At 41.7% G+C, this 20,811-nt stretch overlaps 1 protein-coding gene across 1 annotated transcript in view; it reads right to left on the bottom strand.

Moving 5' to 3' along the window:
* LOC104612631 (alpha/beta-Hydrolases superfamily protein) overlaps positions 1 to 20,811 on the bottom strand; it is a 56,398-nt gene that overhangs the window by 9,769 nt on the left and 25,818 nt on the right. The gene's annotated exons all lie outside the window — the stretch shown is intronic.

The following is a 20,811-nucleotide window of genomic DNA, read 5'->3' as shown; positions in this document are numbered from 1 at the left end:
CAGCCACGGCATCCTAGAACCGGCCAGGGTAAGTATGAGCACGCCTGGGGTTGCTAGGGCCTTCACATGGAGCATGCGGCATCCTAGAACCGGCCAGGTTATGTATGTATGTATGTATAGTAGGCATTGTCAAAATTCACCACACAAATTGCAGTCGGAGGACTTTCTAGCTGCCTTACAAATTCCTTTCCATACTCCACAACCATAGGTTTGAGGGGGTGTTCCAGCATCCCACCCATTGTTCCTTAGGCCATACTTCTCTATCATTTTTCTCCACAGATTATTTGGTTCAGTTGAGAATCTCCACAGCCAACTTCCCAATAAAGCTATGTTGAACAACTTCAAATATCTTAACCCTAAGCCACCTTGTGATTGAGGTTTGCAGATTTGATCCCAGCTCACTAAATGATACTTGTGAGTCTCTTTCCTGCCTTTCCAAAGAAAGTTTCTCATCTTTTTCTCCATTTCCTTTGCCACCTCCGATGGGATAGGAAAAAGGGTCATAAGGTAAGTTGAAAGACTAGCTAACACACTTTTGATTAGTGTGACCTTTCCACCTTTAGAGAGGTACCTTGACTTCCAAGTTGAGAATTTTTTATCCATCCTTTTTAGAACTGTTACCCAGATAACCTTGGAAGTACATTTAGCTCCAAGGGGCAGACCCAAGTGGCTTGAGGGCAGGCTTCCCACTTTGCATCCCAATAGCTCAGCCTCGTGAATATTAGGGACTTCCCCCACAGCTATTATTTCACTTTTTGTCAAATTCACCTTCAGGCCTGAAATAATCTCAAACTAGAACAACAGATATTTCAGGTTTATAATTTGATACTCTGAAGCATTGCAGAAAAGGAGTGTAGCATCTGCATATTGTAACATGGGGATTTTGGTCCCATTGGGCCTTACTTCAAAACCGTCTATAAACTCCAAATCTGAAGCCCTTCCCACCAGCTTACTTAGGCCTTCCATCACAATTAGAAAAAGCAGAGGTGATAACGGGTCTCCCTGTCTCAGCCCTCTTGAGCTTGTGAAGTTTCCTTTTACTGACCCATTTATTATTAATGAAAACCTTGAGGTTGAGATACAGACTTTAATCCAGCTCCTCCATTTTGAACCTGTTGAGTTGGGCCGATTTCTAGTTATTGGGCCCAGTTATTTATTTCTTATTTTTAAGTGATTAAGTTAGGAAGTTGTTGGGCTTTAGGCCCATTAGTTTATGTTTTTAAGTTGTAACTGTTCAGCTACTTAAGTAGCCGCCCTACTAAGGGCATTCTAGTAATCTCTTATTCTTTTAAGTTGAGTAAATAATACAAAGAGAGGTTGGCAGCCAGAACTAATTCAATTCTGGTTGACATCCTACTCCCTTTCTTCTCCTCTTTTCTTCTCTACTGCTGAAACTCTTCGCCTTCTTCTTCTTTCTCTTCACAAAGAATTTATCTAAAACTGCAATCAGTGATTTCTACTTGGTATCAGAGCAGGCCGAAAGGTCCTTGAGCTATTCTATCATGCAGCCCTAGATCTGCTGACTACATGGTGATTCTTGTAATAATGTTAAAATAACTTAGTTGCAGATGTTAGGGCCTGTTTGGCTAATTAAAGTGTTTTTTTTATTTCTGTTATGTCTGTTATTGTACTTAGGGGCACAAGGGTCTTTTCCCTTGTTATTTCTGTCGCCCTATATATAGTAAAATAAACACTGGCGCCGCCAGTACTGTTACATTGCAAACCTTCTCTCTTCTCTCCTCTCTTCTCTTCTCTTCTTCTTCTCTTCTCTTCTCTCCTCTCTTCTCTTCTCTTCTTCTTCTCTTCTTCTTCTCTTCTCTTCTCTTCTCTTCCACTTATCTCTGGCCGGCTACACTGTCAAGATGGTATCAGAGCGGGAATGCTGATTAAAAGAGAGCAGATCGATCAACCCTACTGTCAAGAGAAGATCGATCAACCCAAAGAACAGATCGAACAGACTAGCAGAAAAGAAATCTGATTCTGGACTACAGAATAGTTACAACTGGTACAGTTCTCCCTATTTTTTCTCTTCTTTACTCTCCTTGGTCATGTGCCGAGTGAAAACCCTATGAATGTGGGGCGGCTGAATGCTGTCGAACCTGTGTAACCCTAGTTTTCTTGGATCATGTGATCCTGTTCATGTGTTAAGACAACTGTAGGTCAATGCTGACCTGTCTTCTCAATGGTTTGAGTTGACTATAAGTAAGAAGGATCTCTCCTGCTGATTAGTGGTTGTTAGACATTCTAGAATTCTGGTAGGTGGGGACTGATAAAACTATACAGGTCTGAAATCTGCCGAATATTACCTCAGTTTTTGTCCGGAATTTGGTACTGTTTGTGCTCAATCTGGTTGGTAAACCCGAGTGTGTGGGTGTGAACTGAGTGGAGCACTGTTTTGTGGAGTAAGAAGGGGTCCTAAGTTTGGTGTTTGGGACTGATTAACTGCTTGACCATGTTGACTGAGAATTCTGCTACTTCAGAGATCTCAGGGAGCCACAATGGAGTGAGTGGGGGAATGGATATGAGCTTTCCCATGTCTGTCATTCCCTTTGATGGTCTGAATTACCTTGAGTGGTCTAGGGGGATAAAACTCTACATCACTGCTAGGGGGCGAATAGGATACATCAATGGGAGAGTAAAGGAACCGAAGTATGGAAGTGTTGGGCATGATAGGTGGAACCAAGAGAACAGTATGGTGATGTCTTGGCTCTTGGTTTCAATGCTGCCACGTGTAAGGAAGACTTTTATGTGGGCTGAAACTGCTTGTGAGATATGGGAACAAGCGAAGTCCACTTATTCAGAACAGAGACACTATGCCAAGATATATCAACTACAAGCTGAATCTTCTACTTGCAAGCAGGGGGAGAGGAGTCTCTCGATGTACTATTCTGATTTGACATCAACATGGAAAGAACTTGATCACTATCAGAATGTAAATTAGAATTGTGATGAAGATGCAAAGGCCTATAAGTCACTTGTATCACAGCAACGCGTGTTTGCCTTCCTCCTAGGGCTGAATTCGTCATATGAGTCCATCAGGGTACAAATCTTGGGTAGCAAAGACTTGCCATCAGTCCAGGAGGTGTATGCCTTGGTGCAGTCAGAAGAAAGCAGAAGAAGTGTGATGAATGGTGTACAAGGGGAGTCAGTTGCTCTAGCGGTCCGGGGAAATTCAGATACAAATGTCGGAGGTGGCTTTAAAAGGGGTGACACTCAGAAAAAATCAGAAGATAAAAGCAAGCTTTGGTGCACTCACTGCCAGAAGACACGACACACTAAAGATACATGCTGGGATCTCCATGGAAAACCTAAATGGGCACAGGATTTGGGTAAGAAGTCAGCACCGGATCAGGGCAAGAAACCAGGCCAGCAGAATCATAAAGGTATAACTCATTTAATATGGCATCGACAGAGACTAGTCCTTCCGTAACTCAGGAGAGACATCCCGGTTCTGACCCCAAGGAAGATATTATCAACTCCTTCCATGAACATTTGGAATTGTATGATAGGACTCTCCGCCAGGTGGATTCTAGGCCTACTCCTTCTACCTCATTTGCGTCTACATCAGGTAATGCCACAGCCTTCCATGTGTCATCTCATACTACTGATTCACCTTGGATTATTGACTCCGGAGCCTCAAATCACATGACCGGTAAGTCAAATTTGTTCCAGACATATAACCTTCTCTCTGGGAGAGATAAGGTAAGACTGGCTGATGGTTCTTTTTCTACCATAGCTGGCCAAGGCATCATATCTCTCCCACTTGGCCTTACTCTTCCTAATGTCCTGCATGTTCCGAAATTACCTATTAATTTGTTGTCCATTAGTAGTATTACTCACTCTTTGAACTGCTCAGTCACCTTTTTTCCGTCTTCATGTGTGTTTCAGGATTTGACCTCGGGGAAGACGATCGGTAGAGGAAGCATGGTGGATGGTCTCTACGTATTGGAGAATAATGCTGGTCTAGTGGCGACTGAGTCCACAAGTTCGTAGAGTGAGAGTCAGGCCTATTTATGACATAGTCGTTTAGGTCATCTTTCTTTTGAGTCGTTAAAAGTTATGTTCCCAAAGTTGTTTGAGTCCTTGTCAGTGAGTCAGTTACAGTGTCAAACTTGTCAGTTGAGTAAGCATTGTAGAAGTTCTTTACCTTTAAGAAATAAAAGATCTGAATTTCCATTTCATAGTGTCTATTCTGATGTTTGGGGCCCTGTTACTCTACCTACTGCGGCTGGCTATAAGTATTTTGTTACTTTGATTGATGATTATTCTCGATACACTTGGGTTTACCCTATGCGATCTTGAGATGAAGTGCCACAAATTGTGAAAGATTTTCAACACATGGTGTTCACTCAGTTCCAAACGGAAATTCATATTTTCCAGTCGGACAATGCAAATGAATATTTCCATAGTGATCTCATGAAGTTCTTTGCTTCGAGTGGGTCACTTCAGCGAAGCTCTTGTGCCAGGACACCCCAACAAAATGGTGTGGTTGAACGAAAAAACCGTCACCTTCTCGAAGTTGCTCGTGGCTTGCTGATTCATATGAATGTGCCAAAACAGTTCTGGATGGATGCAGTATTGTGTGCGACATATATCATCAATCGCATGCCCTCTCGGCTACTAGAGTATAAGGCCCCACATCAGCTCTTGTTCCCTACTGCCCCGCTGTCCACCATTCCGATGCGTGTTTTTGGGTGTTGTTGTTTTGTCCACAACCTGTCACCTACTCGTGATAAACTTGACCCTCGGGCTATTCCTTGTGTTTTTCTTGGTTACCCTTCATCTCAAAAGGGGTATCGTTGCTATGATCCCATTGCCCGCAAGTACTATGTTTCCATTGATGTCTCATTCTTTGAGAGTCAACCGTTCTTCTCAGTTTCTCCTCAGGGGGAGAGTAGGGTTGAGGAGAAACAGGCGACGACTCAGATTCAACTACTACCTCCTTTACCCGATCCTCCTCTGTTCCGGGTTTTTCATCATCGCCATATGAGCCAACAGAGTTCAAGAGCCGTGGAGCCGGACACTATGCAACCAACATCATCGGATTCACCCGAGGCAGATTCGTCTCATCAGCCAGGTACACTTGCTCCCATTGCTCCTTTAAATGTTGATTCACCTGTCCCCAATGATCTTAATATTCCTATTGCTAAGAGAAAGGGTGTTAGATCTTGTACCACTAATCATCCTATCTCTAACTTTGTGTCCTATGAGCATGTTTCACCTTCGTACCGTGCCTTTCTCTCTTCTGTGGATAGTGTCCCCATCCCTAAGACCGTGGCAGAAGCTTTGTCAAAACCTGAATGGACAGATGCAATGCAGGAAGAAATTGATGCCTTACACAAAAATGGTACGTGGGAGTTGGTAGATCTTCCTAAGGGGAAGGAACCAGTGAGGTGCAAGTGGGTGTTCACAGTGAAACACAAAGCTGATGGAACTGTTGAAAGGTACAAGGCTAGACTGGTAGCAAGAGGCTTCACACAGGTATATGGAGTGGACTATGCAGAGACTTTTGCTCCAGTAGCGAAGATGAACTCCATCCGGATTCTCCTTTCCTTAGCAGCAAATCTTGACTGGGATCTTCACCAATTGGACATCAAGAATGCCTTCTTGAATGGTGACTTGGAAGAGGAGGTGTACATGACCCAACCCCCAGGGTTCTGTGCCAAAGGCAGTGAACAAAAGGTGTGCAGGTTAAAAAAAAGTCCCTATATGGATTGAAACAATCACCTCGGGCTTGGTTTAGTAAGTTCCATTTAGCAGTCCAACAGATGGGATTCAAACAATGCCAATCAGATCATACCCTGTTTGTAAAAAGAGGTGAAGGTAAAATTGCAGCTCTTATTGTGTATGTGGATGACATAGTGATCACAGGAGATTGGGAGGTTGAAATCCAGAGACTAAAAGAATTCTTAGCCACTAAATTTGAGGTGAAGGATCTAGGCCCCTTACGATACTTTCTTGGAATTGAAGTTGCCCGCTCTCACAAGGGCATCTTTATTTCCCAATGGAAGTATGTACTAGATCTACTAGAAGATACATGCAAGTTGGGGGTAAAACCATCTGATTCACCTATTGAACCTAATCACCATCTGGGAGACAGTCAGGGAGAGTTTTTGAAAGATGTAAAGATGTTCCAGAGACTCGTGGGGAGACTTCTGTATTTGTCTATGACCAGGCCTGATATTGCCTATGCAGTGGGTGTCCTTAGTCAATTCATGCACAGCTCGAGGACAACTCACTTTGAGGCTGCAGAGAGGATCTTGAGATATCTCAAGAAGTTTCCTGGAGCTGGTTTGTTGTTCCAGAAACACAGTCACTTAAAAGTGGAAGTATATACTGATGCAGATTGGGCAGGAGCAGTCAATGACCGAAAGTCTACCAGTGGTTATTGTGCCTTTGTAGGAGGAAACCTTGTCACATGGAGAAGCAAAAAACAAAGTGTGGTGGCTAGATCCAGTGCTGAAGCAGAGTATAGAGCGATGGCTCATGGGGTTGCGGAAATCATGTGGATAAGAAATCTGTTAGGTGAACTGGGTTTCGTAGTAAGCAATCCTACGTCACTCTACTGTGACAATAAAGCTGCCATCAATATTGCTGCTAATCCAGTTCTGCATGATAGGACGAAACACATTGAAGTGGACAAGCATTTTATCAGAGAGAAACTTGAAAGTGGAGAAGTGTGCACACCATATGTCAGCTCGGAAGAGCAACTTGCAGATATCTTCACCAAAGGTCTTCATCATGTGTGGCACAAAGATTTGTGTGACAAGTTGGGCATGATTGACATCTATGCTCCAACATGAGGGGGAGTGTTGGAATAATGTTAAAATAACTTAGTTGTAGATGTTAGGGCCTGTTTGGCTAATTAAAGTGTTTTTTTATTTCGTTTTTTTTATTTTTGTTATGTCTGTTATTGTACTCAGGGGCACAAGGGTCTTTTCCCTTGTTATTTCTATCGCCCTATATATAGTAAAATAAACACTGGCGCCGCCAGTACTGTTACATTGCAAACCTTCTCTCTTCTCTCCTCTCTTCTCTTCTCTTCTTCTTCTCTTCTCTTCTCTCCTCTTCCACTTATCTCTGGCCGGCTACACTGTCAAGAGTGATTTAAGAGGCTGGTCGAAGATCTCAGGTAAGCCCAGTTTTTGGATTTTTTGGTGGATCTGTTTGCCCTGTAGCTGGTCGAGGGTTTCCCATCAAAATCAGGAGAAATTGGAGAAAAGGGGGAGAGTCCTGTTTCTGTTGGACTCTTCAATTTTGACCTAGAAAGTGGCGCCCTAATTTTTTAGGGTTCCTTGGAGTTTTCTGAGAAACAAGCCTGGGAGTGTAATAAGACCAGTGGGAGGAGGTGCCGGAGACCTTTTCGGGGCTGGAACCATTGCTACAGTTAAGTTGGATGGTTCAAATTACTTAGAATGGTCACAATCTGCAAAGATGGCCATTGGTGCTCATGGGAAGTTAGGGTATATCACTGATGAAGAAGTGAAACCCAAAACTAACAGCTCCCAGTGGGTACAGGAAAACTATATGGTGATGACTTAGCTGTGTAATTCGATGTTGCCCCATATAAGTAAAAAAATTTTATGGGCAAATACAGCTAAGGAAATATGGGATGGGGTTGCAAAAACCTATTCACAAAGGGAGAATGTTGCTAGGACTTATCAGTTGAAAAATCAGATTTGTAGAGAACACTGATGTGGGCCCCACGACTGTGGTCCCCACTGTGTTCGTATGACAGCATGTGTAACATTTGTTAGTCATGTCAGTGTTAGTTGGTAGTTATCTTAGACAGCTTGTTGTTATTTCAGTCTTTTATTTGTTTTATTTGCCATGTAAGTATTAAGGGCAGTTCTGTCCTTTCCTACATTTAGTGAACATAACCTATAAATATTAAGAGAGTGGCAGCGACAGACTCATTCAATCTGTCCCTCCTTTCAGATCCCTTGTGCACTTCTGATTCTTCTCCTTTCTTCTTCCTCTTCTTTCTATTTTTCTCAATCTGAAATCAGTTGGGATTCAAGACTGATTGTAGTCTTGATCGACTATTTGGTATCAGATCCTATCTAGGGTTTCTCATGTGAATCTAGTCCAGCCGACCACATGAGAACTATCTAGCGCTGGAAGCTTACAAAGGACTGTTCGTTGGTTGATTCTTGGAGGTTACCAGAAAAGTTTAGTAGCTGTTCGAAGACTTGTCGCGGCTTGCAGAGTGTTTTGGTAATCATGAAGAATCAGAGGAGGTTAGGGTTCAGGCCACGATTGAAGGTAGCGATCAGAATTCTTTGGGTAAGTCTTTATTTTTCCCTTGAGATTGCTGTCAGTCAAGATAGGTTGGACCTATCTAGGTGGAGCAGCCGAACCCTCCTATTTTCTCTCAAAGATGATCGCTTTTTTTAGGGTTTGTCATTAACCCTACGGCTAGACTTGAATGTGAATTCTCTTGTAAAGTGTGGCTGAGCACTGTTTATGTTCTCACGAGGGTCTTCCTAACCCTACAATTGAAACCCTAATTCTGCTTCAGCTCTACAGAGTGCTTTCTAAGTGAGTTTCAGACCTGGTTTTGGCTTCCGAGCCTGTTTTGAGAGTGAGAACTATTATCAGACTGCATTTATTCTGATTGCCGATTGGTTTCAGATCAGATCTGAACTGATTTCATACAGTTTTCTGATTGTGATCGATTGCTTCAGTGCTGTTTTCTAGTGTGGAAACCCTAATAGTTCTTAACTACTGATTCTTGACCAAGAATGGAGTTCAAAAATCGGGGAGAAGGTGTGTTTGGGAACAACAGTTCTGGTAGTATGTCTGAGACTGCATTTCAGATTACAACTGTGAGATTTTATGGATCCAATTACTTGGAATGGGCCCAATCAACCATGATGGCTATTAGGGGAAGGGGGAAACTTAGCTATCTATTGGGAGATGTGAAAGAGCCTTCCAAGGAGGACCCAATGTATACCAAGTGGGTTCAGGAGAACTACTTGGTTATGACATGGCTGTGCAACTCGATGCAGCCACATATTAGCCGAAATTACTTGTGGGAAAAGACAGCCAAGGAGATATGGGATGTCATGAAGAGACCTACTCCCAACCCCTTAATGTTGCTAGGGCCTATGAAGTAAAGTGTGAAGTGAATAACCTTAAACAAGGAGAGAAACCAGTCTCTCTGTATTTCTTTACACTGAAATCACTGTGGCATGAAATTGACCACCTGGAGACTCTTGAGTGGGAAAGTCCAAAAGATGCACAGACCCATAGAAAGCAAGTTGAGACCAATAGGGTGTTTGAATTTCTGGCTGGCCTGAATTCAGATTATGACATTGTGAGACAACAGATACTGACAAGAGACAGTGTGACCCTTTCTCAAGCATACTCCCTGGTGCATAGTGAAGAGACCAGGAGGAAGGTTATGATGCAACATCAGCCCTTTCCCCCAGCCCTGGCAGCAGTTAAACCCAAGTCTGGGGGTGATACAGAAAGAGACATGAAGAAGGAAGACAAACGGGATCTGGTATGTGAACATTGCAAGAAACCCAAGCATACGAAAGATACATGTTGGAAGCTCCACCCTCATTTAGTCCCAGCAAAACTGAGGAATAAAAGGAGTAATGCTCATATGGCTGTGAATACTGATTCTGCATCCTCGTCAGGCACAAAAGACACACCCCTAGATACCTTAGCTACTGTTTGGGCTGCCCTGGTACAGTTGGAAAAGGAGGTTGGGAATTCGGCCCAATCATCTCAGTCACCATCAACCTCTGCCACATCTACATTTGCTCATTCAGGTACCCGGGCCTCAGCCTACCATGCTTCAGCTCCAGGTAATACTGAACACTGTTGGGTAATAGACTCAGGAGCATCTGACCATATGACTAGCTTGCCATCACTGTTCACTACTTATCACTTGTCTTCTAGTAGAGATGAAGTATCCATTGCTGATGGCTCTCTTGTTCCCATTTCTAGCAAGGGTGGCATCAAGTTATCTAATACTATCTCTTTATCCTCTGTCTTGCATGTTCCTAAACTTGATACTAATTTGCTTTCAGTCAGTAGTATTACCAAACACCGAAACTGTTCAGTAACCTTTTTCCCTGACCGATGTGTTTTTAAGGACTTGGAGACGAGGAAGGTGATTGAGACTGGTCGTGAGACGAATGGGATCTACCTGCTTAAAGAGAGTCCTTATTGGAAAGAGCCAGTGGATAAGAAGTCTTTTGTTTCTCAGTGTGTGAGTCCGATTATGCTTTGGCATAATAGATTAGGTCATTTATCTTTTTGGTCTTTGAAGAGTCTGTTTCCTACTTTATTTGAGTCTGTTGAGATGTCAAATTTGAAATGTGAGAGTTGTGAGCTTGCCAAACATTGTAGAACATCTTATTCTTTGAGTAATAAAAGAAGTAATAATTCTTTTGATATTGTGCATACCGATGTTTGGGGGCCATATCACCTCCCTTCTATGGGTGGGTACAGGTATTTTCTGTTGTTTGTTGATGACCATACCCGTTTTTCTTGGGTCTACCTTATGCGTTCTCGAGATGAGGTTCCCGCTCTGACCCAAAACTTTCATCAAATGATTTTAACCCAGTTTGGGGTCAAAATCAAAGTCCTCAGATCTGATAATGCAAAAGAATACTTGCTAAGCCACTGGCCTCTTATCTACTTGATCATGGGGTTATTCACCAGAGCACTTGCCCTCATACACCAAAGCAGAATGGGGTTGCCGAGAGAAAGAATAGGCACATTTCGGAGGTGGCTAGAAGCATTATGTTTACCTCCAATGTGCCTATCCGTTTCTAGGGTGATGCTATCCTCAAGGCAGTGTATCTCATTAATCGGGTTCCTTCACGGGTTCTTGATATGAAGCTTCCGTTTACCCTTCTATACCCAGACGAGGAGTTGTTTACTGTTCCTCTTAAAACCTTTGGATGCACCTGTTTTGTTTAGCTTCCTGGACCTCATCATTCCAAATTTGACCCTAGGGCCTCCAAATGCAATTTTCTCGATTATGCACAAACTCAAAAGGGTTATTGCTTCTATGATCCTGTTTCCGGGAGGAGATTTGTCTCGATGGATGTCACCTTTGAGGAGGCACCCTATTATCCTAGGGTTTCTGCTCAGGGGGAGAGTAGTGAGAATGCGAATTTGGGTCTTTTTCCTCGGGGGGAGTGCAGTGAGAGTGGGGTTAACTCATCCGAGGTTGTTCCTTTACCCATTCCATTGAGTGATGAAGGCTGTACTGGTGAGGGTTGTCAGAGGGATCAGGAATTGAAAGTCTATCACAGGCAATGCAGGTAGGTTGATCTTGGTCATCAGCAGTCCAGGCCAGCCCCAGCTCCTTCTGCGGATCCAGATCCAGGTACTACAGTCCCAGGGCCCACTGAGATACCTTCCACTGTTGCTACTTCCACAGTTCACTGCATTTCCCAGTTTCTATCCTATGATCGCCTGTCTCCCTCTTACAGGTCCTATCTCACTTCCATTGTTGATATCCCTATCCCCAGAACAGTGCAAGAAGCCTTATCAGTTCCAGAGTGGAAAGATGCAATGAAAATTGAAATGGATGCCCTTTTGAAAAATAATACTTGGGAGCTAGTTGACCTACCCAAAGGAAAGAAACCAGTTGGATGTAGATGGGTATTCACTGTGAAATATAATGTTAATGGCTCCATTGAAAGGTACAAAGCCCGGTTGGTTGCAAAAGGGTTCACTCAGACTTATGGTATAGACTTTTTGGCCCTTGTTCCAAATGGACGTTAAAAATGCTTTTCTGAATGGAGACTTACAGGAAGAGGTCTACATGCAGTTGCCCCCTGGATTCTATGATACAGAGACAAGTAAGAAGTTTTGCCGACTGAATAAGGCATTGTATGGATTAAAACAGTCCCCTAGAGCTTGGTTTGATAGATTCAGACTAGCCCTTGGAAAATTCGGTTATGTACAGGCCTAGTCAGATCATACACTGTTCATTAAAAGGGTGGACTCTTCTTTGACCCTGCTTGCTGTATATGTGGATGATATTGTAGCGACAAGGAATAATAGTAGTGAGATTGAGTCCCTCAAACAGCTCCTTCATCAAGAGTTTGAGGTGAAAGATCTTGGTGCACTGCGATATTTTTGGGTATTGAGGTTGCTAGATCTAAACAGGGGATCTTTATCTCTCAAAGGAAATATGTTCTAGATCTGTTGGCGGAAACTGGAAAGTTAGGTGTCAAGCCTGCCGATACACCCATTGAACAGAATCACAAGATCAGTGTAGAGGGTGGGGAGCCTCTTGAGGACAAAGTTATGTTCCAACGGTTGGTTGGAAAGCTCCTATATCTCTGCCTCACTCGCCAAATATCAATTATGCAGTCAGTGTTGTCAGCCAGTACATGCATTCCCCTAGAACTACTCATCTTCTTGTAGCAGAGAGAATATTAGCATACTTGAAGAGATGCCCAGGTAGAGGTATACTGTTCAAGATCAATAATCACATGAAGGTGGAGATCTATACAGAAGTTGATTGGGCTGGGAGTGCTGATGACAGGAGGTCTACCTCTGGATATTGCGCCCTTGTGGGAGGTAACCTTGTCTCTTGGAGGAGTAAGAAACAAAGTGTTGCTTCCCGCTCTAGTGCCGAATCTAAGTACCGGTCAATGGCTAATGGAGTCGCTGAAATCCTATGGCTAAAATCACTACTTGAAGAGTTGGGTATTGATTATGAGAAGTCCTTGATGTTATATTGTGATAATCAGGCAGCTATTAATATAACTCACAATCCGGTGTAGCATGACAGAACTAAGCATATCGAAGTTGATCAACATTTTGTTAGAGAGAGGGTCTCATCAAAGGAAGTGTGTCTCCCGTATATCACCTCCAACATGCAGCTCGCAGATCTTCTCACCAAGGTTGTACCAAGGAAGAAGTTAGAGGCAGACCTATTCAAGTTGGGAATGACAAATATCTAATCCCAACTTGAGGGGGAGTGTAGAGAACACTTATGTGGGCCCCACGGCTGTGGTCCCCATTGTATTCGTATGACAGCATGTGTAACCTTTGTTAGTCATGTCAGTGTTAGTTGGTAGTTATCTTAGACAGCTTGTTATTTCAGTTTGTTATTTATTTTAGTCTTTTATTTGTTTTATTTGCCATGTAAGTATTAAGGGCAGTTCTGTCCTTTCCTACATTTAATGAACATAACCTATAATATTAAAAGAGTGGCGGCGGCAGACTCATTCAATCTGTCCCTCCTTTCAAAACCCTTGTGCACTTCTGCTTCTTCTCCTTTCTTCTTCCTCTTCCTTCTATTTTTCTCAATCCGAAATCAATTGAAATTCAAGACTGATTGTAATCTTGATCGACTACTAGATTATTGCTACGAGGCAGGGAGATAGACCTATTGCTGTTTACTTTTCAGCCCTTAAAACCCTTTGACAAGAGATTGACCATCTAGAGACAGTTGTTTGGGAAACCACAAAGGATGCAACTGCCTATCAGAAGCTCCTAGAGAAGTATAGGGTTTTTTAATTTCTTGGTGGCCTTAATCCCAAGTATGATATTGCAAGACATCACATTCTTTCCAGGGGCAGTGTTACTCTCTCCCAGGCATATGCCTTTGTGTCAGGGGAAGAGAACAGGAGAAATGTGATGATGAAAAATTCTGGTTTTGATCAATCAGCCATGGTTAGCACTGTAAGACCTAAAGTGGAGACTGGGGTGGTAGTGAAATCAAGAAGGAAGACAAAAAGGATTTGATTTGTGACTACTGTAAGAAGCCTAAACACAAGAGATACTTGTTGGAAGCTTCATCCTCATTTGGTGCCGAATAGACTCAAAAACAAGAAGGGAAATGCTCACATGGCAGTTACTGGTGACATACCGGCCCCTCCCACTGCAGCTACTCTAGAGTCTGTTGCAACTGCTACAGTGAGGGCCGAACTTGACAGATATGGGCAGTTCCTAAATCAGCGGGATACAGTTCTAATTCAATAACAGGTGGATAGCCAGGTACAGGTGGTTCTGGTGGAGCACACTCTACTTCCTTTGCTCACACAGGTAGTTCACATGCCACTGCAAATTATGTTTCTACTACAGGTAAGGAGGGGCCTCCTTGGATTATAGAATATGGAGCTTTGTTCTGGCAGAGACAAAGTCTTCACAGCTGATGGATCTCATGTTCCCATTGCTAGGAAGGGGTCTGTCAAGATTAATGATTCCATTTCCCTTCCCTCTGTCCTTCATGTTTCCAGATTGAGTACTAACCTATTATCTGTTAGTAGTTTGACTAAGAACCTGAACTGTTCAGTAATTTTTTCTCCTGGTCATTGTATTTTGCAGGATCTGGATTCAAAGAGGACGATTGGGAGTGGTTGTGAAGTGAATGGAATCTACCTCCTGGATGTGCTTCCTCCTCATCAGGGTCATCATGTCAGCAGGAATAGTGAGTCAGGGTTTGTGAGTCAGATTATGCTTTGAAATAATCGTTTAGGTCATCTGTCTTTTTCTTCTTTGAGTTTCTTGTTTCCAAAGCTTTTTGAGTCTGTTAATTTGTCAAGTCTGGAGTGTGAAGGTTGTCAACTTGGAAAACATTGTAGACATTCCTTAAAGCTAGTAATAAAAGATGTTCATCTCCTTTTGATGTTATTCAATGTGATGTGTGGGGACCTTATCATGTTCCTTCTATGGGTGGTTATCGATATTTTCTCTTATTTGTGGATGATTTTTCTTGATATTCTTGGATTTACTTAATGAGATCCCGAGATGAGGTACCATCATTGGTAAGGCAATTTCATCAAATGGTGCTAACACAGTTTGGGATACGAATAAAGGTATTCAGATCAGACAATAACAGGGAATATTTGGAAAAACATCTTGCTTCGTATCTGTTAGAATATGGTGTTGTCCATCAAAGCAGCTATTCCTACAGTCCACAGCAGAATGGTGTTGCAGAAAGGAAGAACAGGCACATTGTTGAGATTGCAAGAAGCATGATGATCACATCTACAGTTCCTGTTCGTTTTTGGGGTGATGCAATTCTCATAGCAGCTTTTTTGATTAACAGGGTGCCCTCCTGTATACTTGGATTCAGCACCCCATTCAGTCTCCTTTTTCCTAAGGGGGAGATGTTCCATATTCCTATCAAAGTGTTTGAGTGTGTTTGCTTTGCACATATTCTTGGTCCTCATCGTTTGAAGCTTGATCCGAAAGCAAAGAAGTGTGTCTTCCTTGGATATGCAGAAAATCAGAAAGGGTACTGCTGCTATGATCCAGCCTCTGGGAATTGGTATGTTACTATGGATGTCACATTTTTTGAGTCCACATCCTTCTTCTCGAAGAATCCTTCTCATGGAGAGTGTTATGGGGAAGTGAGTGAACAGTCTATCCCTCTTCCGGTTCCAGTTCATGTGTCCACTCCTGTGTCTGATCCTCCTATGTCACCTACCTTACCACCTCCTTTGCGTCCTGCTTCTCAGTGTTACTCACGACAAAGATTTCACAAGGAAGTTGATTCCACTACAACATAACTCACATCACTTCCTATCAGTTCCTTGGAGACTCCAGATTTAGTTAACACGGATTCAGGTATTCCTCTTGATCCCTTTACTGTTTCAGTTCCCATTGATTCTACTAATCCCATTACAGATAACCTGGACCTTCCTATTGCTCTCAGAAAAGGGAAGAGAAAGTGTACTGCTCATTGTATTTCACGATATTTATCCTACAGTGGACTTTCTCCTTCCTACCATGCTTTCCTTTCCTCTCTTGACTCTGTGTCTATACCCAAAGGTGTTAGTGAGGCTCTCTCCAAACCTAAGTGGAAGACAGCTATGCAGGAAGAGATGGAAACCTTAATTAAGAATCAAACACGAGAGATTGTGGATCTACCTGAGGGCAAGGAGACTGTTGGATGCAGATGGGTTTACACAGTCAAATATAAGGCAGATGGAAGTATAGAAAGGTTTAAGGCCAGATTTGTTGCAAAAGGGTATACACAGACCTATGGCATAGATTACTTAGAGACCTTTGCACTAGTTGCAAAGATGACTTCTGTTCGAATACTTCTTTCTCTTGCTGCCACATACTCTTGGCCCTTGCTTCAACTTGATGTGAAGAATGCTTTCCTAAATGGAGATATGCAAGAGGAAGTGTATATGGATCTTCCTGTTGGTTTCTACAGTGATGCTAAAAAGGGAAAGGTATGCAGAACTAAGAAGTCACTTTATGGTTTAAAGCAGCCACCCAGAGCATGGTTTGACAGGTTCAGGAAGGCCTTGGTTGCTTTTGGCTACTTTCAGACTCAATTTGATCATACCTTGTTTGTGAAGCGGAGGGAATCCTTGGTGTCAGTCCTAATTGTTTATGTGGATGATATTGTTGTTACAGAGAATGACCCAAGTGAGATTGACAGTTTGAAGAAGAATCTACACTGGGAATTTGAAATTAAGGATCTTGGAGAGCTTAAGTACTTCTTGGGCATTGAAGTTTCAAGATCAAAACATGGAATCTTCATTTCTCAAAGGAAGTATGTTCTGGATCTTCTACAAGAAACAGGGAAGCTTGGAACAAAGGTAGTTAGTACTCCTATTGATCAGAATCACAGAATTAATGCATCAGAAGGTGAGCTGGTAAAGGACATTGGGAGATATCAGAGACTTGTGAGGCGGCTACTGTATTTGTGTATGACAAGACCAGACATCTCCTATGCAGTGAGTGTAGTGAGTTAATACATGCCTGCCCCACGAGTCCAGCATTGGAAAGCTATTAACAGGATTCTTGCTTATCTTAAGGGACACCCAGGCGGAGGCATACTATTTGTTGATCATGGACAGTTGAAGCTAGAGGCTTATACAGATGCTGATTGGGCAGGATGCCTTGATGACAGGAGATCTACTTCAGGAGTTTGCACCCTTGTTGGGGGTAACCTAGTCTCGTGGAAAAGTAAGAAACAGACAGTGGTGGCAAGATCAACTGTAGAAGCAGGATACAGGGCTATGGCATATGGAGTTTCAAAACTTCTCTGGATCCGTTCCTTGTTAGGAGAGATTGGTTAAAGGCAGAAGAACCTATGATGTTGTACTATGATAATCAGGCAGCAATTAACATTGCCCATAACCCAGTTCAGCATGACCGGACAAAGCACATTGAAGTGGATAGACACTTCATCAGAGAAAGGGTGACTTCTGGGGAAGTTTGTCTCCCATACATTGCTTTTGATATGCAGCTTGCTGATGTTCTCACAAAAAGTGTTGCAAGAAACAAGATGGAGCATGATCTATGCAAGTTGTGAATGTGTGACATTTACTCCCAACTTGAGGGGGAGTGTTGAGTTGGGCCAATTTCTAGTTATTGGGCCCAGTTATTTATTTCTTATTTTTAAGTTGTTAAGTTGGACGTTGTTGGGCTTTAGGCCCATTAGTTTATGTTTTTAAGTTGTAACTGTTCAGCTACTTAAGTAGCCGCCCTACTAAGGGCATTCTAGTAATCTCTTATTCTTTTAAGTTGAGTACATAATACAAAGAGAGGTTGGTGGCCAGAACTAATTCAATTCTGGTTGACATCCTACTCCCTTTCTTCTTCTCCTCTTTTCTTCTCTACTGCTGAAACTCTTCACCTTCTTTCTTCTTTCTCTTCACAAGGAACTTATCTAAAACTGCAATCAGTGATTTCTACTGAACCAAAATGCATCCTATCCAGCATATAGTCTAAGAATGCCCAATTAACATGATCATAGGCTCTTTCTAAGTCAATTTTGCAAATCAGCCCTTTCCTCCCACTTCTTAACCTGGAGTCAATTAATTCATTTGCAATAAGAACTCTATCATGGATTTGTTTATTATGAACAAAGGCACCTTGGTGAGGTGAAATCAGAGATTCCACCACAGCTCTTAGCCTTGTTGCCAATACTTTGGCTAGGATTTTGTATACACTACCAATTAGGCTTAATGGCCTAAAATCCTTCATCCCTTTAGCTCCACTTTTCTTAGGGATCAGAGATAGGAAAGTGACATTCAGACTTCTCTCTAAAGCAGCCGATTCATAAAACTCCTCCAAAACTTTCAACAGTTCTGTTTTAATTAGTTCCCAGAATTTCTTGTAGAAAAGGATAGTAAATTCATCTGGTCCAGGGGCCTTTTCCCCTTCCAAACTGTCAATAGCCTCCTTAACTTCTCTTTCCGAGAAAGGTTTTTCTAGATCCTTGGCCTGCTGATCCATGAGGGTGTCAAACTGAATACCATTCAGCTTTGGTCTTCGTTTGCAAGGTTCACTGAAAATATTTTTGAAGAAGAATTCACAGCTTCAGCAATTTCTTTTTCTTGAGATACAGTCTTATCTCCCATCTCTAGCTGGTTTATGGAATTTAGCCTTCTCCTAGCATTAGCTAACTTGTGAAAGAAAGCTGAATTGCTATCTCCTGCTTTTAGCCACATAGCCCTTGACCTTTGTCTCCATTTAATTTAATTTTGGTAAGCCAAGGATTCATAATCCTTCTCTGCCCCTGCCCTTCTCCTTCTCTTCTCGTCATCCAAAGGTCCAGTTTCCTCCTCTGCATCCAAATCAGCAACTAATTTCAAGCAAAAGTCCTTTTTCTCCTCATCTTTCTTTGATCTTTCTTTCTGCCACTGTTTTAGTTTAGCTTTCAGCCACTGGAGTTTTTTAAAAAACACATGGCTGGCTGTGCCTTAGAAGAAACTTTCATGGTTTACCTGTTCTTTAGGAAGTCTTGGGGCTCTAGTTGGGGGGACTTCCTGCAAACCCATGTCCGATACCCCCCATGGGGGGTGTCTCTAAGGTGATTTTGTCATTTTGACAATAATTGATGTAGGACAGAATGGGCTTTGTGGGGTGACGGAAGGGCATTGGATGATTTATGAAGAAGAATATGGATGAAGAAGCAAGTAGACAGCTTGCTGTCCAACAAAGGATAAGCAAATGATTAGAATAAATGAGAACTTCTAACAACTTTAAAACTAAGACAAACCCACAGGTAACCATAAGGATACTTAAATAAGGACTTTAATTCCTAAAACAATTCAAGTAACACCTTACTAATCCTACCAAAACCAGGGTTGCATTTGGATAAGCTTCAGGATGTGTGCTTTTAAAGACCAAAAGCACGAAGTCCCAATTCCGGACTTTGTGCTTTGGGGCTTAGAGTGTTTTGGCTTTATGTTGTTATGTTTTTAAAATCAACTCTAACTAACTGCTCATAACACAATTTGGCTCATTTTTGTTTCCCACAACCCAAAGTTCAAAAGCAAAAGTTTATCCAAACAAAGCCTAATTTAACGCAAAGAAAACAGAAATCACTAAAAATAATATTTGCAGTTTTTCTATAGCAATAATTACAGGAATTGCTAAAAATAGAAAGTTCAAAAGTTACTATAAATGGTAATTTCGATTTACTAATGTTTCTATCACCCATAAATTCTAAAAAAGAAAAAAATATATATATGCAAACTGTTTTTTATCAATAAAGAAGATACAAGCTTCAAGTGGGCAAAGTTGGTGAAGATTAGTTATAACTATCCTGTAAATAAAGACAGATCATCACAATCTTTATAAAACCAACAGAATAGACTAGAAATCATTATATGGCAAAAAATATTTCTAGAAAAGCAAATGGACGATGATCTTTCTAGAAAGAATGTATCTATGCTGAATTGCTGATCACTAATTAACCAATTCAGAAAATCTTTTGATGTTTGATTTGGGAGAACATAGAATAGCATTTACCAAACAGATCTGCACATTGGGTAAAAACAATGGAACTTTTCAGGAATGTCTCTATAAATGACATTCTAAGGAATTGGCCTGAAGTGGTACAAATAGATTCATTAAGAGAAAATGTGAGAATGGATTGGAAACCACCTATACCAAACAAACTAAAACTGAACTTTGATGGGAGTTCCTTTGGTAACCCAGAAAGAGCAGGTACGGAGAAGTGTTAAAAAATCATCAAGGAGCAGTTTTGGCACTATTCTCAGGACTCTGGTGATTCAATTCAGGCTGAAACTCTGGCTCTCCTACAAGGCTTGAAATTGGCTGAGCAGATTGGAGCAACAGATTTGAAAATTGAAGGAGATTCACTCCTGGTCATATATTGGGCAAAGCAAATCATTTCAGCACCTTGGAAGCTCAAATTTATTTTCAGAGAAATTGACCTACTTGCAAGGAGATTTAACTGTCAGTTTGGATGGGTAAAAAGGACAGCAAATGGTTTGGCGGATGTCCTAGCCAAACAAGGAGCAGATAGACTTTCTTTATCTGGGCTAAACTGTAATCTGTTGTAATCTGGGTCACTACATTGCTGAAACTCTAAAACTCTTGTACTTTAATCAGTAATTAATGAATTAATAAAAGTTTTATTTGTTGATTAAAAAAAAAGAATGGCATTTACCAAAGGGTAAATGGCAGTATGTTTTGGACTCCCTCCCCCTCAGGCCTTTTCAATTGTGCCTCCTTTTACAACACCCTCATTCACTTAAATTCCATTGGGGAAAACTTTCCAGTGAAAGAAATTTGGAGTAAACCTATCCCACCTAAAATTGAAGCCTTCTGATAAATTGTTTACAATCTGAAATTTAATAAAATACATGTTTACTGATCAAATAAAAAAGTCTTCCTTGGAAAGATTTAACACTTGTGATATGCTTCAGAAAAGAAGGCTTAATAATTTCCTCTCCCCTCATATGTGCAGTGTATGTAAAGCAAATAGTGAGACTATTCTCCATTTACTAATATCCTGTCCTTTTGTGCTTTCTGTTTGGATGTGCTTTTCTTCTCTCTTTGGATGCAGGTGGGACCCACTTTTTTGAGGCAAATGAAAAAGGGGTG

The sequence above is a fragment of the Nelumbo nucifera genome, chromosome 4, assembly GCF_055504915.1.
Source record: "Nelumbo nucifera cultivar China Antique chromosome 4, China Antique-T2T, whole genome shotgun sequence".
NCBI classification, from domain to species: Eukaryota; Viridiplantae; Streptophyta; class Magnoliopsida; order Proteales; family Nelumbonaceae; genus Nelumbo; species Nelumbo nucifera.
Note: the sequence above shows the minus strand (reverse complement) of the source record. Positions and strands in the feature narration are given on the sequence as shown.